The 27,893-nt window shown below is 43.8% G+C and overlaps 1 non-coding gene and 2 pseudogenes across 3 annotated transcripts in view; 1 reads left to right on the plus strand and 2 right to left on the minus strand.

Moving 5' to 3' along the window:
* Positions 1-11,104: 11,104 nt before the first annotated feature.
* On the minus strand, positions 11,105-16,752 carry LOC100390739 (large ribosomal subunit protein eL8 pseudogene; annotated as a pseudogene). Its single transcript, XR_013524838.1, has 3 exons — positions 16,572-16,752; positions 15,436-15,516; positions 11,105-11,943 (listed from the first exon to the last, which is right to left on the minus strand). The product of XR_013524838.1 is annotated as a large ribosomal subunit protein eL8 pseudogene (transcript).
* Positions 16,206-27,893, plus strand: part of LOC103793660 (serine-rich coiled-coil domain-containing protein 2) — a 123,927-nt pseudogene continuing 112,239 nt past the window's right edge. The window contains exon 1 of the transcript XR_013524835.1: positions 16,206-16,409. The product of XR_013524835.1 is annotated as a serine-rich coiled-coil domain-containing protein 2 (transcript). The remainder of the gene's footprint in view (positions 16,410-27,893) is intronic.
* Positions 25,858-25,917, minus strand: LOC118146550 (U7 small nuclear RNA). The gene has a single exon (XR_004732406.1). It is a non-coding gene; the product is annotated as a U7 small nuclear RNA (small nuclear RNA).

Consider the following 27,893-nt stretch of genomic DNA (forward strand, 5'->3'; position numbering starts at 1 on the left):
CTCTTCAACCACAAAGGAGAATGAGATCCTGTTATCTGCAACAACATGGATGGAAATGTTAAGTGAACTAAGCCAGACACAAAAAGACAAAATTCACCTATTCTCACTGATTTGTGGGAACTAAAAATTAAAACAATTTAACTCATGAAGATATAGAGTAGGAGAATTGTTTGCAGCTGCTGGTAAAGTAGTATGGAGGATGAGAGGAGTAAGGGGTGATGGTTAATAGGTGCACACATTTGGTTGGAAAGAATAAAGAACATCTAGTATTTGAAAGCACAACAGGGTGACAACAGTCAAGAATTATTTAACTGTACATTTTAGAGTAACTAAAAGAGTATAATTGAATTATTTGTAAAAAAAAAAAAAAAAAGAATAAAAGGACACATGCTTGAAGTGTGATTAATTTTCCATTTACCCTGCTATGATTATGACATATTATAGGCCTGTATCAAATAATTTTATATACCCCATAAATATGTACACCTACAATGTACCCCAAAAAATTTTAAAGACTTTCATTCAGAATTAACACAGTGTATATTTACAGTTGAAATGAGGCTTCTTGTAACCAAGAAGAGACTAGTGATGGTTGGTTGCTGTTCAAACGGCTGCTAAGTTACCACTTTGCCAATAGTATAAACTGAGTTGTCATGGTGATATTGCTAGTAGCCATTTTAGTAAAGGATTTAACAGAAAATGAACGTCACTTGAAAGTTGGAGAAGCTAAAGTTCTCTTAATCACTACTGTCATCAATTTGTAAACTGGTTTCTTTTTGTGAGTGTGTGTGTGTGTGTGTGTGTGTGTGTATGAGAGAGAGAGAGAGAGGGAGGGAGGGAGATGGAGTTTTGCTTTTGCTGCCTAGGCAACCATGTGCAATGGTGTGATCTTGGCTCACCGCAACCTCTGCCTCCTGGGTTCAAGCAGTTCTCCTGCCTCAGCCTCCTGAGTAGCTGGGATTACAGGCATGTGCCACCACACCCGGCTAATTTTCTATTTTTAGTAGAGATGGGGTGTTACGTAATATTCAGGAGCCTGGAGAGACCAATGGGTGAAACAGGAGGATTTTATTAAGGTGGCCACCAGCTCAGCGGATTTGCATCCCCAGGCTGAGAGCCTAACAAAGACAGGGCTTGATTTGTTATACAGCCAGGATGACATAGCAACTAACAGGTTTACAGAAGCCAGAGAAAGAACAGTTAACTTGTGACATGTCTTGTGATGTATGTTATGTTTGAAAATCGCATTTTGAGAAACACATTGCACGTTCTTTGGTGTTATATTACCCTGTGACCTTGCAGCTGGTCTGCAAGAAAAACGGGAGTCCTGAGATGCCTGGGAACTTTGCTGAGAAAATAGGGAGAGTAGATAAGGTAGACTTGATAGGGAGTTAGTTAATTTCAAGCAGAGCTGGGGGTTAGTTTTTATATTGAACACAACAGAGTAAACTTTTATTATGTAGCGATTACAGGCTACTACTGTTATTATTTAATTTCTTTCTTCATGGGTTTCTCCATGTTGTTTCTCCATGGGTCACGCTCGTCTCGAACTCCTGATCTCAGATGATCCACCCATCTTAGCCTCCCAAAGTGCTGGGATTACTGGCATGAGCCACTGTGCCCAGCTTGTAAACTGGTTTCTTGAAGGGAGCAAAATTTGTAATGATAAACACTTAGCTCCGCTACAGTGGCAGTTAAATTGATCTCAAGACCTGCAGCTAATCTGGCGGGGCTCTAGCTCTAGTTCCAAGGTCAGAGAATACACAGAGAAATGTGCAGGTGTCCATCACTCCAGAGACAGTGATGACAGAGGCCAGCCCCAAGATGACCAGTTCTACATAGTGCCATTTGTGAACACAGAAGCAAAGAGGAGCTATGCTCATGATCTTTGGAGATTGAAAAACATTACAACAGAATGTTTAATGGACATTTATCTTGTCCCTCTACTGTTGATTATTTATAATGGTCTCTTTTTGACTGTAAATTGAACCTTTTAAAAATTAGTGTATCAGACTTTTCTTCAAACTTTTCAACATCTGTTAGTCTTGTTAGGATGTATTTTTCTTCAGAAACATCACTAATTATCAGAAAAATGCAAATTAAAACCACAATGTAATATCACCTTACTCCTGCAAGAATGGGCCATAATTAAAAAATAAAAAAATCATCTATGCTGGTACGGATTTGGTCAAAGGGAACACTTACACTGCTGATGGGAATGTAAACTAGTACAAGCACTGTGGAAACAGTACTGCCATCAATCCAGCAATCTCACACTGGGTATCTACCCAAAGGAAAAGAAGTCATATGAAAAAGACAAATGCACGTGCATGTTGATAGCAGCACAGTTTACAATTGTAAAAATGTGGAACCAGCATCAATGCCCATCAATTAATCGGCAAAGAAAATGTCGAATATACATACCATGGAATAATGCTGAGCCATAAAACAGAATGAAATAATGGCCTTTACAGCAACCTGGTTGGAGCTGGAGGTTGTTATTCTAAGTGAAGTAACTCAGGAATGGAAAAACCAAATATCATGTATTCTCCATGAGAATCCAAAGTCATAAAATGATACAGTGGCCTTTGGGGACTAGAGGGGGAAGGTTGGGAGGGGGGTGATGGATAAAAGATTACATATTGGGGTCAGGCACCGTGGCTCAAGCCTGTAATCCCAGCACTTTGGGAGGCCGATGCGGGTGGATCATGAGGTCAAAAGATCGAGACCCTTCTGGTCAACATGGTGAAACCCTGTTTCTACAAAAAATACAAAAATTAGCTGGGCATGGTGGCACGTGCCTGTAATCCCAGCTACTCAGGAGGCTGAGGCAAGAGAATTGCCTGAACCCAGGAAGCGGAGGTTATGGTGAGCCGAGATCGCGCCATTGCACTCCAGCCTGGGTAACAAGAGCTAAACTCCATCTCAAAAAATATATATATAAATATTGTCAGGCCCTGTAGATAACAAATAAGTCTGAGTGGAACAAGACTCTTAAAGCCTTGAGCTTCTGACACTGGGGATATGAGGCACTTGTGATGTGGCTGATGAAAGCCCACGGGGGAAGCACAAGAGGTCACAGGCTAAAACCACACATCCAGCCACCTGAGAAGGTCTGAGAGCTTGTGAATGTGCTGTTCACATGTCCTGTGTAGTGGCAGGAGACCCCAGAAACACAGGAGTTTCATTGAAGGAGCATACACTGTGTGTAGACTGTCTCTTAGAGAGAAATTTGTAATCTGTTATTAACCATGCTTTGGGCATAGAGCAATCTTCGTCAACAACACACACAATGTCACAAAAGAATTTTTTTTTAGATCAGTGATATTGTGGATACATGTTGCTTTCTCCGCCCTGCCATCAACACTGCATATTTCCTCAGGGCCCTGCCTTCCCCTACTATGAGTAAGTTGACTCTCCCTGTGACTCCAGCTTTAGGCAGGTAGGTGACTGGGCCCAGCCAATCAGAGCCATATGTTCCCAATCATAGTAAAGTGTCCAGATGAGCCTGTGACCCAATAAGATGCACTGAGATCTTTGCTTGGCCTGCTGGCAAAGAGGCACTCTCTCTTCCCTTCTGGGTTTGAGCTCTGCAGGATGTTGGCCTGGGGTTGCTGGTAGCCATTCTACCTCCATGCGGAACTGGAGAAAAAACCACCTCAGAGAAAAGCAGAAATACACAATGAAGTGGGTCGTGTCCCAGTGACGTTGTTTGACCCCCTGAATCCAGCCTGCCCTGGACTTTTCAATTCCCTGAGCTAATACATTCCCCCTTCTTGCTGAAGTCAAGGTGAGTCTATTTTCCTATCATTTACAAGAAAAATAGCCCTGACACAATGGCTTTTCAAAAATTGTCACTTGCCCATGCACCTTGGGAGCCTCGGAGTTAATGAGATTCTGATGTGACTTACTATTTCCATGTCTTTGCTTAACTGTCTCTTTCTTACTAGGTCTTTCCTGGCAACTGCATTTTAAATTGTGATTCCTTCCAACGCAGTCATCCTGGTCCCCCTCCCCCATTTGTTGTTGTTGTTGCTGTTGTGTTGTGTGTGTGTGTGTCTATGTTGAGTCTGGGTCTCACTCGGTCACCCAGCTGGCGTGCAGTGGTGCAATCATAGCTCACTGTAACCTTGAACTCCCGGCCTCAAGTGATCTTCCTGCTTAAACTTTCAGAATAGTTGGTAATCCAGGCACGTGCCACCATGCACAGCTGATTTTTGAATGTTTTTGTAGAGATGGGGTCTCACTGTGTTGCCCTGGCTGGTCTCAAACTCCTGGGTTCGAACAATTCTCCTGCCTCAGCCTCCCAAATTCCTAGAATTACAGGCATAAGCCATTGCACCCCACCCCAATGCCCTTCTTTTTTTTCACTTGCCACTGTGTGATATGCTACTTATTTTACTTGTTTTTTTATTATCTATATCCTGTAAGTAAGTCATAAGGGCAGGAATCTTTTTTTTTTTTTTGAAGCAGAGACTCGTGTCACACAGGCTGGAGTGAAGTGCCATGATCTTGACTCACTGCAACCTCCACTTCCCAGGTTCAAGCAATTCTCATGCCTCAGCCTCCTGAGTAGCTGGGGTTACAGGCTCTTGCTACCACACCTGGCTAATTTTTGTGTTTTTGGTAAAGACAGGCTTTTACCATATTGGCCAGGGTGGTCTCAAACTCCTGACCTCAGGTAATCCACCTGCCTCGGCCTCCCAAAATGCTGGGATTACAGGCATGAGCCACCGTGCCTGACCTGGAATTTTCGTTGTTGTTGTTGTATTTTATCCATTGCTATTGACTACATAGAGCCTGGCACATGACAGGAAGTTCAATGAGTGAATGAACATTTGGCAAGTAATGCATCTAAGGCCTCTCAAAGCCTTTCTGTTCAGACTGACTTGGGTTCAGATCTGAGCTCCTCAATTATGGGTTGCAATGCTGTGCACATCACTTAATCTTATTGAGATTCAATTTCTCACCCCAAAACACAGTGCAATAAGTTCTACTGTCAGGATCGTGAGACTAGATGAGGTCATACCATCCTACACTTGCCTGTCACATTGTAGGCTCTCGTTTTATATACTTGAGGTGCCCAGCTAGAGTGAGGAAGAGAACTTACTAAATTGATATGTCAGGAGATCTTGCTCATCTTTTGTGAATCAGTAATGGCTGATGAACAATTTGGGATATAAACTTGGCTCCGTATGAGAACAAGTATTTGTGGTCCATTGTCAGCATGCTTGCCTAGTTTTACAATGACTGATCCAAGAAAGAAGACGTTTCTTTGGATAGTCTGGAAATTCTGGTGGGACACAGATGATAAATTGCTGGCTCTTGGCAAAAGATGACATGACTTTTATTATCTGCTTATTTACTGAGTGTCATGGGCTGAATGTTGTAGCCTTCCAAAATTCATATGTTGACCCTTCAACCTCCAGTGTAATGGTATTTGGAGATGGGGCCTTTGAGAGGCGATTAGGGTAAGATGAGGTCCTGACAGTGGGAGGATCATAATGGGATTAGTGCCTTTATAACAGACACTAGACAGCTTGCACTTAACATGCTTGCTCCTCCAACACCCAAGCCATGTGAAGACAAAGCAAGAAGACAGCCATGTGAAAGCTGGGAAAAGAGCCCTCACCAGAATCCGACCATATGGACATACTGATCTTAGGCTTCCAGCCTCCAGAACTGTGAAAAAGTTAATTTGCATTTTTTTTTTTTTTTTTGAGATGGAATCTCCCTCTGTAGCCCAGGCTGGAGTGCAGTGGCGTGATCTCAGCTCACTGCAACCTCCCCCTCCTGGGTCCGGTTCAAACAATTCTCCTACCTCAGCTTCCCAAGTAGCTTGGATTACAGGCATGAGCCACCATGCCCAGCTAATTTTTTGTATTTGTTAGTAGAGATGGGGTTTCACCATGTTGGCCAGTCTGGTCTTAAATTCCTGACCTTGTGATCCGCCTGCCTTGGCCTCTCAAAGTGCTGGGATTACAGGGGTGAGCCACTGGGCCCTGCCAATTTGCATTGTTAAGCAATTTGGTTATGGCAGCCTGAGCTGACTAAGATATTATGTACTCTCCCTTTCACACTGGACATACACAAAATGGGAATCTGGACTAGGAAGGGTGGTTCACGCCTATAATCCCAACACTTTGGGAGGCCAAGGAGAGAGGATTGCTTGAGCCCAGGAGTTCAAGACCAGCCTGGGCAACATAGTAAGACTGATCTCTATAGTAAAAAAAAAAAAAAAAAGATTTTTAAGAATGGGAATTTGTATAAAATAGTAGAGTGAGAATAAAAAATACCAGTACCAAGGAAAGTGCACTTTAGCATAGGAGTGTAGGTGAATGGGAAGAGCAAGTGGTTCATAAGGTGATTCCGTTTTCTAGAATTGATCTATGAGTTTAGTTATAAGCTTTGAATTGACCAAGGAAAAGAGAGAGAGATTGTCAGGGTCAGTAAGAGACAGACTCTCATGGCTTAATGTCTATGAGTTGATAAACTCTTAGAGTTCAAGGGTAGCACCAGTTATTTAGCATCATATACGGAGTAACTACCTGACTCTTTCATTCTGAGACTGGTCCCTTAACAAACAGGCCCAGGTGAATAAGTTCAAAGGAATACTTTGAGCCATCAGAGCAGCCATCCAGCTGCCACCTTTTGCTCATCACACTTAATGAAATGTCCCTGGTTTTCCCTTCAAACTGTGGCAACTTTCAAAAAGTAGATTCAATAGCTTTGTCCCATGAGCATGGTTCTGATTTTTTAAGAATTTGCACTATGGAGCCCTTTAGGTACTGTGCTGAGTACCCATGAAACTTATCTCTGATCACCACTGCAACTCACTCTCACCACATGGATTAGCAAGTAGGGCTCAGAGAAAGTAAGTCACTCGCCCACAGACTCCTGGATAATCAGCAAAATAACTGGAGCCCAGAGCCTCTGCTCTTTTCATTCCATGGGTGTTTCTCGCACCTTAGTCATTGATATACCCCCCTCACAATCTTTGTCTCATCATCATAACTGGGTTACTGCTTACTATCTCTCAGCAATTTAACTCACTGTATTTTTACTTAAATAAGTTTTTCCTTAAGCAATACAGCTTTTCCTTAAGTAATATCCATTAAATTATGGATTCAACATCCTTGTCACATATATACAGTTAATACAGTTAAAAATTATATAACAATTTATTTTTTAATTAAAAAGTGTGTGCTCGCTGGGCACGGTGGCTCACGCCTGAAATCCTAGCACTTTGGGAGGCTGAGGTGGGTGGATCACCTGAGGTCAGGAGTTCAAGACCAGCCTGGCCATCATGGTGAAACCCCATCTTTAAAAAAAAAAAAAAAAAAGTGTGCTACCTAACATATCTGATTTCCAACTAATGCTGTGCATGTTCAACACTGTTTCCAGAAGTTAAATATAGTGGATATTGTATTGGACAATAGGATTTGTTGCTATAGTTTTGGATTTTAAAGTAACAAAACCACTCTTCAAGTAAGGATCACCACCTCTGTGAAGGCAAAACTATAAAGTAGAGACCCAAAAATATTTCAAACAGCTGCAATATTATTGCAGGAAAAATGGCTAGGCTGGGTGCAGTGGCTCATGCCTGTAATCCCAGCCCTCTTGGAGGCCAAGGCGGGAGGATCACCTGAGGTCAGGAGTTCGAGACCACTGAAGTCAGGAGCCTGGCCAACATGGTGAAATCCTGTCTGGCCAACATGGTGAAATCCTGTCTCTACTAAAAATATAAAAATTAGGAAGGCATAGTGGCAGGTGGCTGTAATCCCAGATACTACCGTCCAGGAGACTGAGGCAGGAGAATTGCTTGAACCCAGGAGGCAGAGGTTGTAGTAAGCTTAGATCGCACCACAGCACTACCGCCTGGGTGCCAGAGCTGGACTCTGTCTCAAAAAAAAAAGCAAAGAGAGGTGGCTAGATTTGCAAGGGTGAGGGGACCAGTCATTTAGATAAATAAGTTTTTGTACTTTAACTTAAAATAGAGATTTCTGGCCAGGCATAGTGGCTCATACCTGTAATCACAGCACTTTGGGATGCCAAGACGGGCAGATCATCGGAGGTCAGGAGTTCAAGACCAGCCTGGCCAACATGGAGAAACTCCATTTCTGCTAAAAATAATGAAAATTAACCGGGCATGGTGATGCGCACCTGTAATCACAACTACTTGGGAGGCTGAGGCAGGAGAGTCATTTAAACCTGGGAGGAAAGGTTGTGGTGAGCTGAGATCTTGCCATTGCAGCCGAGCCTGGGCAACAAGAGTGAAACGCCATCTCAGAAAAAAAAAAAAAAAAGACATTTATTGGTCAAGTATGTTGGCTCATGTTCTTAATCCGAACACTTTGGGAGGCGAAGGCAGGTGGATCACTTCAGGTCAGGAGTTCGAGACCAGCCTGGCTAAAAAGGTGAAACCCCATCTCTACTAAAAATACAAAGATTAGCTGGGTGCAGTGGTGCGTACCTATAGTCTCACCTACTTGGGAGGCTGAGGCAGAAGAATCTCTTGAACCCAGGAGGCAGAGGTTGCAGTTAGCGGAGATCGTGCCACTGCACTCCAGCCTGGGCAGCAGAGTTAGTGAGACTCTGTCTCAAAAAAAAAAAAAAAGACATTTCTTTTTTTTTTTTTTTTTTTTTCCGAGATGGAGTTTCGCTCTTGTTACCCAGGCTGGAGTGCAATGGCGTGATCTCGGCTCACCACAACCTCTGCCTCCTGGGTTCAGGCAATTCTGCCTCAGCCTCCTGAGTAGCTGGGATTACAGGCATGTGCCACCATGCCCAGCTAATTTCTTGTATTTTTAGTAGAGACGGGGTTTCACCATGTTGACCAGGATGGTCTTGATCTCTTGACCTCGTGATCCACCCGCCTCAGCCTTCCAAAGTGCTGGGATTACAGGCTTGAGCCACTGCACCCGGCCAAAAAAAGACACTTCTTAACAGTTACACTTCAAATAATGCTATGGGTAGAAATAGAATAAAAACCTTTGGACTTGGTTAATAACTATGAAGAAACTAGCATGAAATCCTATTTAAATAAGGCCTCAGTAGAGCACCCTGACAAAACAGAAGCAGCAAGGTTAATTAAATCTTTATGCCTTATTATATACCTAGGGAACCCAACCTTGTAAGATTAAACAGTGTTAAAAATAGAAGGGCATGTGGTGAGTTGAGTTTGTACTCAGTATACTCATGAAATTTTCTTTGTGGGTTTTCACTGGTTGCTTTTAGGAGTAAGTCTGAGTAGTAATCTCGGAGGAGGATCTAACCAAGTGAAAGAACAATTTCCTTAGCGCTACAGCAGGGAAGATGTCATTTATTCATGATCTAACAGCCACTGGATGAATGACCAGTGATGCCAGATACTGTGCTGGATTCTGAGAAAATCTAAGAAGACATGACCCCTGGGCTGGGCGCGTGAGCCTGTAATCCCAGCACTTTGGGAGGCCGAGGCAGGCAGATCACGAGGTCAGGAGTTTGAGACCAGGCTGCCCAACGTGGTGAAACCCCGGCTCTACTAAAAATATAAAAATTAGCCAGGTGTGGTGATGTGCGCCTTTAATCCCAGCTACTCAGGAAGCTAACTCAGGAAGCTGATGCAGGAGAATAGTTTGAACCCAAGAGGCAGAGGTTGCAGTGAGCCGAGATCGTGCCATCGCACTTCAGCCTAGGTGACATGGTAAGACTCCATCTCAAAAAAAAGAAAAATTGCAGCCTTAACGTTACTTTTAAGGCCGGGCGCAGTGGCTCACGCCTGTAATCCCAACACTGTGGGAGACTGAGGCAGGCGGATCATCTGACATTGGAAGTTCGAGACCAGCCTGACCAACATGGAGAAACCCTGCCTCTACTAAAAATACAAAAAATTAGCAGGGCGTGGTGGTGCATGCCTATAATCCCACCTCCTTGGTAGGCTGAGGCAGAAGAATCTCTTGAACTCAGGAGATGGAGGTTGTCGTGAGCCAAGGTCACGCCATTGCACTCCAGCCTGGGCAATAAGAGCGAAACTCTGTCTCAAAAAAAAAAAAAATATATATATATATATATATATATATATATATATATGGCCCCTGCCCTCAGGGAGCTTGCAGTCTACCAGAGGAGACAAATCAAAGAATGACAGTGCTGTGTTGTGTGAGCACAGGCACAATGGGAGCCCAAGAGAAAAGAAATCAAATCCAGCCTGAGGATGTCCAGAGAAGGAGGTGTGAGCTAAGTTTTTAAGGATGAGTGGGAGTTAGTGATGAGGTCATCCCTGGCCCAAGGACTAAATCACACATAAGGAAGCACCTTAATGAGGGTCAATAGGATGGAATCAGGGATCAGGTCATTCATTATAAACAAGCAATTCAGTTGGGGTTAAGGGAAGATTGTTGGGGAAAAGAGGTTCAAGATGGTGATATCCCAAATGATGACAAGCCTAACCAAAGAGTTAATCCTGAGAGCCATAGGCGCTGTCTTCAGGTTTTAAGTGAGATTTGGTATTTTTGTCAGAGGGTGTCAGGAATACCCTGTGAGGGCTGTTCATCTGCACTCCTGGGACTTTCCCTGGATGCATTTGGCACCAGGGCAGCAGCTGCTATCGCTGACTGCTGGAAAACAGGGTCTTGCTGGCATGGAATTCAGGCGACTGTAATTACAGATAATGGCCTCAATTTGCCCGTCAGGAATTTGCACAGTTGGCTGTATCCCTGGAATTTGAATATTTTACATCCCGCTTTGTACCAGTCAGACAGCAGAAGCAGCAGAACTCACTGGGGTTTCTCATTCACTCAGTCAGTTGGCTTTGGATATGGCCATGGTGCTCTTGAAAGCAGTGACCATTCCCATGGAGTGAGCTTTTCCTAACCAAGCCCACCCCCACAGAAAATGTTTAGAGTCACTCTCAGGCACCAGGTCTGGGAAGCTAAGGAAGCAGAACTTGCTGTTAAAGTGATTCCATGGCGTTTTCCTGGGATCCATGGCAGCTTGAAAGGACTGGGTCCACTCACATCCTGCTCTTTCACTCAGGCTGACACACCCTCACCCCTTACTGCCTGCAGCCTATTTTTTTTTTTTTGAAGGAAAATTTTCATTGTTTTATTTTTATTTACAGAGAACAGTGTAAATTTAACCCAGTTTCGTGGCAAGCTCTTTAGCTTTTGCCTTCTCTAGCTTTGCGATGCGAGCCACAGACTTGGGACCCAGGACATTGCCTCCCCAGTGACAGGAGATCTCATCGTATCTGTCGTTGTAATTGGTGCAGATGGCTTCCACCAGTTTAGCCAAAGCACCTTTGTCTTCCGCGTTAACCTGTGTGAAGGCTACCGTAGTGCAGGTCTTCCTGTGGACTAGACGTCCCAGTCTTGCCTTCCCCTTGATAATGCAGTAAGGGACTCCCATTTTTCGACACAGGGCAGGCAAGAAGACAACCAGCTCAATGGGATCCACGTCGTGTGCAATCACCACCAGCTGAGCTTTCTTGTTCTCCACCAAGGTGGTGATGGTGTTGACTCCTGCTCGAAGGACAGGTGGTCTCTTAGTGGGGACGTCCCCTTTGCCAGCCGCTTTCTTCTCGGCCCGGGCCAACAGCCTCTGCTTCTTCTCTTGCTTTGTCTCTGGTTTATACTTGTGGGCCAGCTTAAGCAGCTGAGTAGCTGTTTGGCGGCCCAGGGCCTGGGTGAACTGGTTAATTGCAGGAGGCACTTTCAGCCACTTGTAGAGGATGGCTCTCTGCCGCTGCAACCTGATATAGCGGGGCAATTTGACAAAGCGGGTGAGGTCTCTTTTGGGCTGGATGTCCTGTCCAATACCAAAATTTTAAGGCCGTTTTTCAAACAGGGGATTCACCACTTTCTTAGCCTCCTGCTTTTTCACGACAGCAGGGGCCGGAGCCACCTTCTTCCCCTTGGCCGTCTTTCCTTTCGGCATCCCGTCAGCAGAAAGAAAGACTGCAGCCTATTTTTTAAAAAGAAAGAGAAAAAAAGAAGAGGAAGCACTTGCTTTAATACTATTTTGCCCCTCCCTCCCTCCCTCCCTCCCTTCCTTCCTTCCTTCCTCCTTCCCTCCCTCCCTCCCTTGCTCCTTTCTTCCTTCTCTCTCTCTTTCTGTCTTCCTTCCTTCCTTCTTTCTATCTGACAGGGTATGGCTCTGTTGCGTAGACTGGAGTGCAGCAGCATGATCTCGGGTCATTGCAGCCTCGACCTCACTGGCTCAAGTGACCCCATGCCTCAGCCTCCCAAGTAGCTAGGACTGCGGGTGTGTACCACCATGCCCAGCTAATTTTTGTATTTTTAGTAGAGACAGGGTTTCGTCATGTTGCCCAGGATGGTCTCAAACTCCTGAGCTCAAGAGATCCACCTATCTCAGCCTCCCAAGATGCTGGTATTACAGGTGTGAGTCATTGTGCCTGGCCACTACTGCTTTTATGCTTTATGGCCCACTCTGGTCAAAAGTCAACAATTTTATTTATTTATACAGAGATGTTTCACTGTGTCACCCAGGCTGGGTGTCAAACTTCTGGGATCAACTGATCCTCTGGCCTCAGCCTCCCAAGTAACTGGGATTATAGGCACATTTCACTGTGTCCAGCTCAATTTAGTTTTTTATCCTTCTGGTTTTGCCATCTGTTCTTGTCCTAGCACTAGGACTAGACTTCTCTATGTATTTATTTAATATTTATTTATATAATACTTGACCATATTATAAATGCTTTACATATATTGACTCAAAATTATTCCTCTTAACACATGTATGTGGTAAGTACAGCCAAGGAAGCTATTATATCCATTTCACAGATGAGAAAGTGAGACAGACAGTACTGGAGCTCAGATCTGAACCAGGCAGTATTGCTCCAGTCTATGCTACCCTTGAGCTTGGTATATTTCAATTTGTTTCTCCTTCACACGTGAGGTAATTCTTTACTAAGCACTTTAATTTGTGCTAGACACTTTCCATGTGCGATCTCCTCTAATCCTCATGGCAACCCAAAGAGATTGACACAGATAAGAGAACCAAGTCTTAGTGATTTATGCAACTTGTACAAGATTATTCTTTTAGTAAATGGGAGCTGCCAGCACTAAGGGAGCTCTTTCTGTTCAGTTCCTACTGCTTCCCCAAATACTTGCCTTCTGTTTATTGGCTGATCCTCTCCTATACTGACTGTTTTGAATATTCCCACAGCCTGAGTCACTCCCTGAGACCCAACCACCATTGTACTTAGACATTCCCAAGTCTCCACTCAAAGGGAGCGTAGAACATTCTGCCACAATTTCAGAGGAATGAAATTTAAACTTTCAGTCTGTTCTGTGAGGCTACATTCTCACTTCTTCAAAGGGTCCCTTAATAAAAATAGCTGTAACAATAATATTTGCAAAGTATTAATGCTTTTTAATGTGCCAGGCACTTTGTATAGAATATTTCTAACCGGGCTGGGCGCGGTGGCTCACGCCTGTAATCCCAGCACTTTGGGAGGCCGAGGCGGGTAGATCACGAGGTCAAGAGATTGAGACCATCCTGGTCAACATGGTGAAACCCCGGCTCTACTAAAAATACAAAAAATTAGCTGGGCATGGTGGCGCGTGCCTGTAATCCCAGCTACTCAGGAGGCTGAGACAGGAGAATTGCCTGAACCCAGGAGGCGGAGGTTGCAGTGAGCCAAGATCGAGCCATCGCACTCCAGCCTGGGTAACAAGAGCAAAACTCCGTCTCAAAAAAAAAAAAAGAATATTTCTAACCATTGTGACAATACTATATATCATTATTTAGTAAATATTATTGCTGTTTTACAGATTGGGAAACAGAGGTTCAAAGAGGTTTACATAACTTGCCCATTATCACACTATTATTCAGATATGCTAACCTAAAATCTATACTCTTTCTTTTCTTTTTTTGAGATGAACTCTCGCTCTGTCGCCCAGGCTGGAGTGTACAATCTTGGCTTATTGGAACCTCTGAGTCCTGGGTTCAAGTGGTTCTCTTGCCTCAGCCTCCTAAGTAGCTGGGATTACAGGCAGGCACCACCATGACTAGCTAATTTTTGTATTTTTAGCAGAGACAGGGTTTCACCATGTTGGGCAGGCTGATCTCAAACTCCTGACCTCAGGTGATCTACCCACCTTGGCCTCCCAAAGTGCTGGGATTACAGGCATGAGCCATTGTACCCAGCCATATTTGTCTACTGTACCTGGCTTCCTGTTATGTGAACAAGATTCAGGACAAGTCTTTCCAAGCCCTTTGAGAAAATATAGAGGGTGGAAGAGAACAGGTTGTAGCTTGGGTCGGTGGGATATTTCCCTTTTTTTTTTACTTCTTTTCTCTCTACTTCCTATCGTCCCTTCTTTCCTTCCTTTTTTCAATTAATAAAAAATGACACAATTAATAACAAAGCTAGCAGATGCCCTAGACTTGGCTCCTTGTCATATTTAAAATCCATGTTCCACCCATATGCAATTACAATTGCTGACAATAAAGTCCCAACCCAGAATGAATCAGCACAGAGAAAAATCAAAAGAGGTCAGGGCTGGGGCTTGGTGCTCAGAGTTGGCCCCAAAGTTGAGTCAGAGACGTCTCTGAATAACCTCCCTGGCAAATTAATCCCAGGCCAGGGCTTGCCAAGGTGCAGCTGGTTTCACAAACTCCAGTGGACTGAAGTGGACTGCTCTGGGGGAAGAGGGCAGTGCTAATGTGTAATTCCACTCGAAGACTGGGTTGGTGAGTGGAATTATGGTCATTGACCAAACTACCAAACTTCATTCAACTTTAGCAGAAACAGTCCTAAGGCCAATAGCTGGAAATGCACCTGTTCAGTTCTGCTCGTCAGTCTATTCAAGAATTCGGGAAAGATGTATATAATGCTTCCAAAATGAAGGGACGTATTTATTCTATTATTAAATAATATCTGTGGCCGGGTATGGTGGCTCACATCTGTAATCCAGCAATTTGGGAGGCTGAGGCGGGTGGATCAGGAGATCAAGAGCTCGAGACCACACTGGCCAACATGGTGAAACCCCATCTCTACTAAAAATACAAAAATTAGCTGGGCCTGGTGGTGGGCGCCTGTAATTTCCAGCTACTTGGGAGGCTGAGGCAGGAGAATCACTTGAACCCAGGAGGCAGGGCTTGCAGTGAGCCGAAATTGCACCACTGCACTCTGGCCTGGTGACAAAGCAAGACTCCATTTCAAAATAATAATAATAAAAGTAACAATATCTGCAACATGAACTAACCAAAAATAAAATATCAAAACAATTAGAGCATGCCATGCTAAAAACAATGATATCAGTTTGTAGAGACTTAAGCCAAATAGAAAAGTCTTGTCAAAAGTGTCTCCTTCATCTGGGTTTGCCCCATCTTCTCTAGGTCAACCTCTTTCCCTAAATCTGAACTTCATGAGTAAACGCAGTGGTTGGGGAGGGTCAGGATGACCTTGTGCTCCAACCCAAGACAGACCTGGGCTCCTGTAGGCTGGACAATTCTGCATTCGTTTTTTTCAAAAGACAACCCAGAAATGTTCTTCTCACTCAGATCCTCCTAGAGAAAGAAAAAGGAGTTGTGTGATCATGCTATATGAAAAGAGAACAGGAATTTAGAATCATAAAGACCTGAGACAAGGCCAGGGGTGGTGGCTCATGCCTGTAATCCCAACACTTTGGGAGGCCGAGGTGGGTAGATCACGAGGTCAAGAGATCGAGACCATCCTGGTCAACATGGTGAAACCCTGTCTCTACTAAAAATACAAAAAAAAAAGAACTTGTTTAATACCTAGCAGTGACTCTGCTAGGCTGTGAACACAGAACACTAAACCCCACTTCCTGATTTGAAGTGGGGGAAGTAGAGGAGTAAATCATTTCAGGATGTGTGGTTATGTGCTACAGTTCAGCTAACCACCGGCACAGAGAGGAAGGGCGGTTTCTGGAGACAGGGCGGAGAGAAATGCTCTGGGTGGCCATTTCCCAGAGCAGCCTCAGCCAGCCACCCCACTTTGATCACTTTGCCGCCAGTAACAGTGGCGGCCAACCTCAGTCTCCCTTAGCAACCTGCGTGCCCCGCCCAGGAGCCTTACTATTGGTGTCGTGGAGCGGGATGGGCAGCTCTGCCGTGCAATCCCAGCTCGCAACCCTTAGCTCCGCGTGTATTCACTGGAGGACTCTCAGGCCTTACCGCCCTCCCGCGTGCCCCGCCCATCCCGGGCAGCCTGCGGCGCATGCGCGGGTGGGCTGGGTCTGTGTGCTGGGGAGCGCGGAGCCGGAGCAGCTCCGGAGACTTGCTTGGGCTCCGACCGTAGTGTCCACTGCTCTCCTCTGTCGCCACCGCTTTAGCCGCCGCCGCCGCCGCCAGTGGAGCGGCCGCCTATTGTCTTTCTCCGTGGCGAAGGTGAGGAGCTGTCCCGGCTCGGCCCGCGGGGGAGCCCTGGGTGCCGCACGGTAAGAGCGGAACTTAGTTAGCGGAGTTAAGGCAAGTTTTGATTTGTGGAGGGGTCTGGGTGCGGAGCGCCGCCCCTTCCCTGCGGCCGCTCGGTGGGGTGGGCCTCGGAGGAGGGGCGGGGGCTGCGGGGGCTTTGGGGGCGGGCGGGACGGACGGGTTACCTGGCGGCGCCGGGACCTTTACTTTGCAGACCCCTCCTCCCGTCGCATCACCCTTCTCCCGCATTGTCTGTTCGGAGCTCGGCGCGCTTCCCACCCCGCGGCGCCACTTGGGTCAGTCACGGCTCTCCAGGTCGGAGACGTGCTCGGCCGCTGAGGCCCCTACAGGCGCCCCGCCCCCAGTGAGGCCCGGACCCCTGGCCCGGGTCCCCGGGTAGGCGCCGCGGGGGCGGGCCCGCTCCTCCCCTGGGGCTGGCGGCCGCGGTGTAGAGTCCGCGCCGCGAACAAGTGCTGCGGGCGCGAGGGAGCGGTTCCCCGGGGCCGACCCGGGCGGTAAACACGTCGGGCGGCGGCCGCCTGCCGGGGCCGTTCTGTGCCTTTTCGGGGGCGCGGCCGGGCTGAAACCGCGCTGATCGGAGGCGAGCGGCCCAGGAGACCTGTGTGGTCCTCACGCGCTCTGCGACCCGTGCAGCCGGCTCAACTTCCAGCTGTATCTTGAGAGCAAACAAAACAAAACACTTTTTTTTTTTTTGTAAATATGGCTCACTGCCTTTTTTTTTTTTTTTTTTTGCAAAGCCAACCAGTATGTGAAGTTGAAAAAAAAGGAAAAACCCTCAAACTCCCCCTCCCCTTTTTTTTTAAATCAAGAAAGGGGGTAGATAAGTTTGTTTTGTTTTGGAAGTTCTTACAGCCGAGTGATACCGTCGCGTTTAATTTTCTAGGTCCTACTGTGAACTCAGGAATTCGCAGTAAAAGTTGGATTGAGCGTTATTTTGTTATTCATTCTTTGTTGCGACACTCTTTAATGAAGTTATTCGGAGAGTTTATTGCTTCAGTACAGTAAAAACTAGTGTGCCTTTTTTTTTGTTGCTACTCACCCGCACCTCCCCACACAATTGTTTTATTTTTCAAAGAAGCAGTTTATTCAGTTTTTCTAAACCGTTGGATTGCCCAGATGAGGACAAAAGGTGCAGTTCTTAAAAGGTCATTATTGGCAAGTTTGTGAAGGAGGTGACATCAGTTGAGATAAATCAGTGTTTCTGTTCTTGTATTCCATCGTGGACTCTTGGGGATTTGCAGGCTGCATTAAGTACAAGTCTTGTCAAGTTTTGGGTGCTCGTATTCCACTGAATTTGGTTCTTGTGGCTTATGAGATGAACATAATTTTGTTTGAGTTTCCTAGATGGAACTAGCTTAAATGTCTGTCATTCATAGTGGAAGAAAATGTCCAGAGTGTCATTTATCGTTAACTTCAGTTGTGTTCCTTTACCACCTGCTAAATGAAAAAGAAAAATTTGAGAAATACTGTGTGTGTCAGTTTGCTTTTGAGTGATTTCCCATGCTAAGTGAGTCATGTGGAGAAGAGTTCCTGGGCTTCTCCGGTGGGCCTTGTGTTATAAATTAACTTTCTTCACCTGATGAAACTAAAGACAAATTTTCTTCAGGCACTTTTAAAACTACAGTCACTTTTAGAATTCAGAATACTCGCTCGATGGCTTCCCTTCCTGGTTGTGTGGTTGTGTGTGTGTGTGTGTGTGTGTGTGTGTGATTGTGGAGGAGGAGGTTGACAGAGGTTGGAAGGGATTGTCAGGGAGGGAGACATAATGTAAACAAGTACTACTAACAACATAACGTCACGAGTACACCAGTTGCTTTCCTTCTCTGGGCTGTGATGGCGTGTTATACTGTATATACAATTGTTTTAGGATTTCTCACACTTCATCTGCCTTGACTAAATGGTAACTGCACACATCCTGTAAATGGACTCCTCCTCTAGTCCTTTAACTCCTTGAGGTCTGTGATAGACCTTATTAAGCTTTGTACCCTCTTTGTCAGTAGAGTCTTAACATAGTGCAGGCAGAATATGTATTTGAATTGGGTACATTATTTTTACTGCCTAGTGGTAGCTAGCATACATAGGAGAAAGCCACTAACTCTGGGGACTTTTTCAAAATGACAATTAACTTGGGGCTTTATGATGAAATTTATTTTAAAAGGATTTCTAACCTTTTAAAAAATCTGTTGGTTATTTTTTGAAAAGAAGTGGGGCTTAACTAGTGCTCTAAGGATTTCAACAAGAGATTCCGATTTAGAAATTCCACCCCACCTTGGGTGAAAGTATTATTTTTTTTAGAGCCGGAGTATCACTGTTTGCCAGTTGTCTCTAACTCCTGGACCCAAGCCATCCTCCCACCTCAGCCTCCCACAGTGTTGGAATTACAGGTGTGAGCCACCTCACCCAGCTGGTGAAATTATTAAAATTGTTGGAGAAATCTAGTTATAACCCTCCCTCCATTGGGAAATTGGGGAAAAAAATGAGAAATTTTAGGAAAAAGTACATGCTTTGGAGCTAGGTAGAGTTCAGATCCTCACATTTCCATTGACCAGTTGCATAGCCTGTCAGAGCGTCAGTTTCCTACTCCTTAAGGGTTAGTGACATGCTTTGCTGTGTTCTCAGGAATAAATGAGACTATGTGAGGTACTTACTACAGTACCTAACACGAAGTAGGTAGCTATTTCCTCGTAGATGTAATGATAATAATTGTGATACGTTTTTACATGACTTAAGCATTCTTAAAAGTCTGATGCTTCTAAGTATAGAGGTTTAGCGATTTCGTCCATAAATAAGGGGCCCTGAGACTTGAGTCTTATCCAAATGCATTTCTCAAAGGTGCCAGATGAACTGAAGGATAATGGAAACAATAGTGAGTTTATCTTCTCAGTCACCTGTTAGTCTTCCTTTGAGAGTGGGACTTGCAGAGTGGCTTGGTAGGGTAGAGCTCTTTGTGACTGTGGTATTTAGGAAACAGTGAGAGATGGATTGTTTTCAGTACATCAGTCATAAGAGGATATGAGTTAGTTCCAACTTTCTTTCCTTTTCTTTAACCTTAGTCTTGAAAAATAATAAGTATGGATTATGTCTGTATTTCTCAGACTTGTATAAGGTAGAACTAGACTGGATGTTAACAGTGTTCAGTACAGAGACATGAGCAAGTCGCTCCTTTCCCTTTCAAAATAACACTTTAAAGGTGCCACCGTTTACAGAAAAAAACAGTGATTTAAATCAGTTATACTAGTACAGTTTAGAATACTTACAGTACCAGGTGGAGTAGATGCATTCTAGAAATACTTACCTGTTAAGGACATTTCTGTGTATTTTATTCCATCTTTCCATTAGTTTTGTATGAAGAGATTATAGTGAACCTTTAAAAATTATATTTGATCACACTTACAGATTGAGGATAAACCTTTAAAAAATAGATTTTATCACACAGATTGAGGGTAAAAACATGAAAAATTATATTTGAACAAACTTACAGATTGAGGGTAAACCTTTAAATATTATATTTGATCACACTTTGAGATTGAGGGTAAAAACATTCCTGACAAAGCTAGGCGAAGAAACTTGGACTCTCGATGTTCCCTTCATTTAAAGTTAACATCTAGCACTTGAATAGACTTGGTTATTACTGATGGGGACAGGCATCCATTTGGAATTAGCTTCCCTCTCTCACTCTCTTTCCCAGGTTAGGCTGTCTTACTGCTGTAAATGGGGAGAGAGGAGAAAGCCCTTGGTGGAAGAAAGTTTGTTTCATGGCCTGGCTCAGTGGCTCACGCCTGTAATTGCAGCATTTTGGAAGGCCGAGGTGGGCGGATCACTTGAGGTCAGGAGTTCAAGACCAGCCTGGTCAACATGGCGAAACCGTGTCTCTACTGAAAATACAAAAATTAGCCAGGCGTTGTGGCAGGCGGTGTAATCCCGGCTACTGGGGAGGCTGAGGCAGGAAAATCGCTTCAACTTGGGAGGTGAAGGTTGCAGTGAGCTGAGATCACGCCACTGCACTCCAGCCTATGTGACAGAGTGTGACTGTGTCTCAAAAAAAAAAGTAAGTTTTTCATGTGTCTGTCCTCATTTATAGTTTTCTAGGCCACCTATGAGTTGATTGTGATGTTAGAAATAGAATATGAATGGTTTTTGTCAGACTTTGCTGAGAGGATGTACCTGGTACTGAAATACTGTGTATGAACATTTCTGTGGGGCAGTGCTGTGTTCAGTGCCTGGGGAAGGTGGATATCAGTGTGTTTGTATGATACGGATGCTAGGGTGGGAGAGAAGGAAAAGGTGTGAGGTTTTTACCATTGATACCACTCTTCTATGGCTACTTTGGTGCTGTAGAGGCAGAGTTGAGTAGTTACAACAGAGACTGTGTGATCCACAAAGCAGAAAATGCTTACTATCTGGCCTTTTACAGAAGTCTGCTGACCCTTTTTCTGCATAACCAACTGCAGCTATTCACATCAAGAAAGATTAATGTTCTTTCTATAATATTACTCAATACTTACTCAATTTTCTCTATTTGTTCCCAAAATATTTTTTATAGTTTATTAAAAAAAATTTTGGGCTGGACGCCATGGCTGACACCTTTAATCCCATCACTTTGGGAGGCTGAGGTAGGCGGATCATGAGGTCAGGAGATCAAGACCATCCTGGCCAACATGGTGCAACGCTGTCTCTATTAAAAATACAAAAATTAGCCAGGCATGGTGACACGTGTCTGTAGTCCCAGCTACTCAGGAGGCTGAGGTGGAAGAATCACTTGAACCCAGGAGGCGGAGGTTACAGTGAGCCAAGATTGTGCCACTGCACTCCAGCCTGGTGACAGAGCAAGACTCCGTCTCAAAGGACTGGGTAAAATTCAGGTTCACTCAGCACATCATTATGTCTCTTTAGTCTCTATTTTATCATTCTTTATTCAGATGTATAGATTACATTCACTAAAATTCAGCCATTTTAGTGTAACATTCTGTGAGTTTTGACATGTATACATTCATATAACCACTGCTTCAAATAGGACTTCATCCTCCAAAATTCTTCTGAGCCCTTTTGTAGTCAACCTGTTCTCTACTCCCAGACTCTGGAAATTGCTGATCTGTTTTCTGTCTCCATGGATTTTTGCCTTTTCAAGAATGTCGTAAAAATGAAATCATACAGAATGTAGCCTTTTTATTCATTTGCCCAATGACTAATGATATTAAGCATCTTTTCATCTGATTAGTTGTCATTCTTTGATGTCTATTCAAAATCTTTTGCTTGAAAAAATGAATTTTTGTATATACTCTGGGATCAAATATATAATTTGCAAATATTTTCTCCTAGTCTGTTTTTACTTGTCTTAGTAATGTCTTTTTGTTTGTTTTGAGATGCAGTTTTGCTCTGTCACCCAGGCTGGAGTACAGTGAGTGGCACAATCCTGGCTCACTGCAACCTCTGCCCCCTGGGTTCAAGTGGTTCTCCTGCCTTAGCCTCCTGAATAGCTGGGATTACAGGTGTGCATCACCATGCACAGCTAATTTTTGTATTTTAGTAGAGCTTCTCCGTGTTGGCCAGGCTGGTCTCCAGCTCCTGCTCTCAAGTGGATCCGCCTGCCTCGGCCTCACCAAAATGCTGGGATTACAGGCATGAGTCATTGTGCCTGGCCTATGTGTCTTAATAATGTCTTTTGAAGAGCAGAAGTTCTTAATTTTTATGATGTCCAGTTTTTTTTTTAATGGATCATGCTTTTGGTGTAATAATTTAGAAATCTTTGCCTAATTTAAGAGCTCAAAGACTTTTCCCTATGTATTCTCCTAGAAGTTTTATTTTTATTTTTTATTCTTTTTTTTGAAGTTTCATTTTATTATTTATTTATTTATTTAGAGACAGAGTTTTGCTCTTGTTGCCTAGGCTGGAGGCACTGGTGCCATCTTGGCTCACCACAACCTCTCCCTCCTGGGCTCAAATGATTCTCCTACCTCAGCCTCATGAATACCTGGGATTACAGGCATGCACCACCATGTCCAGCTAATTTTGTATTTTTAGTAGAGATGGAGTTTCTCCATGTTTGGTCAGGCTGGCCTTGAACTCCTGACTTCAGGTGATCCTCCCGCCTTGGCCTCCCAAGGAGCTGGGATTACAGGCATGAGCCACCGTGCCTAGCCGAAGTTTTATTTATTTTTTTTAGAGGTGGAGTCTCCCTCTGTCACCCAGTCTGGAGTGCAATGGCGTGATCTTGGCTCACTGCAACCTCTGCCTCCCTGCTTCAAGTAATTCTCCTGCCTCAGCCTCCCGAGTAGCTGGGATTACAGGCACCCACCACCATCATGCCCGGCTAATTTTTGTATTTTTATTAGAGATGAGATTTCACCATGTTGGCCAGGCTGTTTTCAAACTCCTGACCTCAAGTGATCTGCTTGCCTCGGCCTCCCAAAGTTCTGGGATTACAGGCATGAGCCACCGTTCTCAGCTCTTCTAGAAGTTTTATTTAAAATTTTATGTTTAGGTTTATTACCTGCTTTAAGTTAATTTTCCTAAATGGTGCAAGGTATGCATTGAGTTTATTTTTTTGTATATGGTTTTACAATTTTTCAAGCAACAGTTTTTAAAAAGACTGTCCTTTCTCTGTTGATTACCTTTGTACCTTTTTTTGCAAGTTGATTATCATAAATGTGTGGATCTGTGTCTGGAGTCTCTCTTCTGTTCCATTTCTCTATGATCTCACTGTTGATTACTGTCACCTAGAGTAAATTTTACAATCAGGTAGTGTAAGTTCTCTTGTTATGTTATTTTTCAGAATTGTTTTTGGGTATTTTAGTTGCTTTGCCTTTTTGTGCACATTTTAGATTCATCTTGCTGATGTCTACAAATCCTGCTGGGTTTTTCTTTTGCTAAGATAAGGTCTCAGCCGACTATGGTGGCTCATGCCTGTAATTCCAGCACTTTGGGAGGCCGAGGCGGGTGGATCGCCTGAGATGAGGAGTTTGAGACCAGCCTGGCCAACATAGTGAAACCTCATCTCTACTAAAAATACAGAAAATTAGCTGGGTGTGGTGGTGGGCACCTGTAATCCCAGCAACTCAGGAGGCTGAGGCAGGAAAATTGCTTGAACCCGGGAGGCAGAGGTTGCAGTGAGCCAAGATTGTGCCACTTCACTCCACTAGGTGACAGAGTGAGACTCCGTATTAAAAAAAAGATAGGATCTTACTCAGTTGCCCACTTAATCACTGGCTGGAATGCAGTGCAGGATTACCACTCACTGCAGCCTTGATCTCCTGTACTCAAGCTGTTCTCCCACTTTGGTCTCTGTGCACCACCATGCCTGGCTAATTTTTTTATTTTTGTAGAGACAGGGTCTCTCTGTGTTGCCCAGGCTGGTCTGAAACTAGTGGGATCAAGTGATCTTCCCACTGTGACCTCCCAAAGTGTAGGGATTATAGACATGAGCCACCATGCCCAGCCTGCTGGGGTTTTTGATTGGTGTTGCATTGAAGCTGGAAATCTGTTATTGGCAATTGACATTTTAATAATAAGCCATGAACATGGTATATCTATTTAGACCTTTTTAGATTTTTCGTTATTTTGTAGTTTTTAGCAATTGGATGTTGCATGTATTTTTAAATCTTATACATGTGTTTCATGTGTTCTGGTGCTGTTGCGAATGATACTTTTCAATAATGTCATTGGCAAAGAAGGGCAGTTTTATTTCTTTGTCTTCATTTTGTATATTTTCATTTCCTTTTTTTTTTTTTGAGATAAGAGTCTTGCTCTGTTGCCCAGGCTGGAGTGCAGTTGTATAATCTTGGCTCACTGCTACCTCTGCCCACCCAGGTTCAAGCGATTCTCATGCCTCAGCCTCCTAAGTATCTGGGATTACAGGTACATATCATCACACCCGGCTACTTTTTGTATACATATATTTTTAAGTAGATACGGGGTTTCACCATGTTGGCCATGCTGGTCTGGAACTCCTGACCTCAAGTGATCCACCCACCGTGGCCTCCCGCAGTGTTAGGATTACAGATGTGAGCTGCTGTGCCCGGCTTGATTTCTTTTTCTTACTTTGCTGAACCATCTAGGACCTTCAGTATAATGTGTAATAGGAGTTTTACAAGTGGGCATCCTTTCCTTGCTGCTGATGTTAGAGGGGAAAAACTGAGTGCCCACTAATATGCTAGCCATAGGTGTTTGTTTTTTAGATATCTTTTATAAAGTTGAGGAAGTTGTCTTCTATGTTTAGTTTGCTGAGAGTTTTTATCATGAATAGATATTGACTGTTGTCCAAGGTTTTTCTGTGTTTATTGAGATAATTGTATGTTTTTTCTTCTTTAGTCTGGTGTAATATGTTGAAATTCTTGTGATAATATTCATTTGGTCATGATGTATTATTTTTTACATGTGTTTGGGTTCCATTTGCTACTGAATCTTTTTTTTACTTCTTCCATTTGTTTCCAGTTATGTTCATTTTTAAAATAGAGTCTTGATCATATGTATAATATTCATGATAGCTGTTGATTCCTTATCTGTTAAATGTCAAATGTCTCCTTGTGGGTACAGTTATTTCGAACACAAGAACCATTGCTTTAAAGAGTGTTGGACTTTGTTTTGACAATGCTTGTTACACCCCATTACTAAGGCACGAAGCCCCTGTAGTTTCCATTGAAGAATTGGACTCCCTGTGAGGACTCTGGTGATTGAGAACACAAATGTCTCCCAGCCCTGTGTGAACTTTTGGGGATCATTTAGCTTATAGTTCCTGGATGATTCTTTGCTTGCCCTCATGTATTTTTACAATATGCATGCTTGGCTTACTACTCAGTGTGGGACTCATGGGGCCTCTATGCTGATTTCTGGAGCTCCTTTTTCATGCAGTTCCCTCCTCTTCTCTGGTACTCTGCAATTTTCAGATTCCTTAGCTTTCCCAAACTCTTGTTTGTTTTCTAAACTTGACAGGGCTGCCATGTTGTGCCTGGGATCCTCCTCATTGTACCATGGTCCAAAAGGTACCTCCAGCCAGAAAGCTGGGGTGATTTTAGTACTTAATCTCATTTGTTCCCTTCTCTTTGGGATTGCAGTTCTGTGCTGCCTGTTGTTCAGGCTCTAAAAGATGCTGCCTCATACATTTTGTCCACTTTTCTAGCAGTTAGGGAGGATGCCAGGCTAAGTCTGGATCCAATTACTCCATTATGGTTAGCAGCTGAAGTCCCTTGGGTGAGTATGCTTTGTTGGTGGTGCTGAAAGTTTCATTACAGGGTTCTCAAAACCTTTGGGGGTATAAATAACAAAGAAGTATTTGTTGAATATCTTCTGACAGTAGCTCAGCCATTGTTTTTTGGGAAATACAAAAAAATGTAGATGTCTTTTAGTTGAAGAGGCACATGGTACATACCTCAGTTTAATCAAAGAAATGAATTGCTGTGATGATGAACAGAAAGAAAAGGATCACTATAATCTATTATTTTCTGCTCTCCATTGGGGAGTCTTCCAGTGAAAACCAGAAAACCTGCTAGACAAATTTTAAAAGAGCTGTCTGTAACAGCTATGATCTGGTGTTTTTGTGTAGAAATGCTTGCTTTTGTGTTTTTATTTCTTAGCATATATGCTTTATGTTACAAGTTCTGGTGATTGAGTGGGTAGAGTGCTGGCTCTTTAAGGTGCATTTGCTGTTTATTTACCACGCAGCTTTATGTAAGTTATTTGACTCTGAAATCCAACCTTCTCTTTTCTCTTTTGACAAATGGTTATATGACATACCTTGTAGGGTTGTTTGTTAATTTTTTTCAAATATTGAGTACCTTTGTTTGTCAGGCCTAGGTAATGGGGATTCAGTGACATCTGTAGTTGCTGCCCTCATGTATTTTTATAGTGTGCCTGCTTGGCTTACTACTCAATGTGAGACTACATCCTACTGAGGGAAGTAGAAAATAAATGACTGAACAAACAATTGCAGTGATGTCTGGTGGAGCTTGGGGAGGTCAAACAAGGCCTTACTGAGGAGATGAGATTTGAACAGAGACCTGAAGAAAGTCAAGGGAGCAAGCCACATGAAGATTCAGGGAAAGTGGGTTTGGAAGGAAAATCAAGTGAAAAGGACCTGAGGTGGGAGAATGAACAGGGAGCCTAGTGTGGCTGGAATGTGAGAAAGAATGGTAGGAGATGAAGTTTGTATGTGTAGCCGTAGACCAGATCCAATAGGCTCTTAAGTATGGTGGGAAGCAGCGGAAGGATTTCAGCAAGGTATGACAAGAGTTGATTTAGGCTTTAAAATTTTTACTCTGGGCATAGGGAGCAGTAGTGGAAACGGAGAGACTAAGAGATGTGCAGTAGTTCAGGCTAGGGAAGAGAGTGGCTTGGATTAGGGTGGTAGCAGTGAAAGTGGTGAGAAGTGGTTTAAATCCATGTACACTTTGAAAATAGAACTGATAGGATTACTTACAGATTGGAAAAAGGTTCTAAAAAGAAAGAAATTAAGGATGATTCCTAGGTGTTTTACCTTCACAGCTGTGTAAATGGGGAAGATGTGGAATCAGTTTGCTGGGAGGCTGAAATTGTGATTTCCCTGTTGACATGCTGAGTTGGAGATCTGTGAAATTTTAAGTGAAGGTATCAGTAAGCATTTGGATATACAGTTCTGGAGTCCAGTGATGGTCTGAACTGGGTGTATGAATTAGAGAACTGTAGGGAAGGGAGAGCGGGAGGTTTTAGTGGGAATTAGGGATATATACAGCTGCTGGCACATAACAGGGCTCGTGGCATAGTAGCTAATAATCATGACAATCATAAAACAGCCACCACTATGTGTAATAACTAAAGGAAGGCCAGATATGGATGAAGGAAGTTGGTAGTGACCTTAAACAATTATCTTGCATATTATATCAGAATTAGTTAGGACTCCAAACATACTGAAAACTTTTCTGAGCATGATAAAAATATTAGTGAGCTCTATTTTCCATTTGTAGTCTCTAAGGATATTGGTGATAGTGGAGAGATGTTTTAACGTGATGCAAAGGTATCAGTTGAACGTACTTCACATACACATACATGAGGAGGCTACTGCAAAGTAGGTGAGAGTAACTTTTAATCTTCTGATTTTCGGCAGTGTGTATATTTGTCTTAACTTTTGTTTTCTTTAAGACGGGGTCTTACTCCATTGCCCAGGCCGGAGTGTACTGGCGCAGTCTTGGCTCACTGTGGCCTCTGCCTTCTGGGCTCAAGCGATTCTTGCACCTTAGCCTCTGGAGCAGCAGGGACCCCCGGTGTGTGCCACACAGCTAATTTTTGTACTTTCTGTAGAGATGGGGTTTTGTCATGTTGTCCAGGCTGTTCCTGAACTTGTAGACTCAGGCTGTCCACCTCAGCCTCCCAAAGTGCTGGGATCATAGGTGTGAGCCACTGCACCTGGCCCCTTATTCTTTTTTTTTTTTTTTTTTTTAAGATGGAGTTTTGCTCTGTTGCCCAGGCTGGAGTGCAGTGGTATGATCTTGGTTCACTGTAACCTCCACCTCCTAGGT

This window comes from Callithrix jacchus, chromosome 12 (assembly GCF_049354715.1).
Source record: "Callithrix jacchus isolate 240 chromosome 12, calJac240_pri, whole genome shotgun sequence".
Lineage (NCBI taxonomy): Eukaryota > Metazoa > Chordata > Mammalia > Primates > Cebidae > Callithrix > Callithrix jacchus.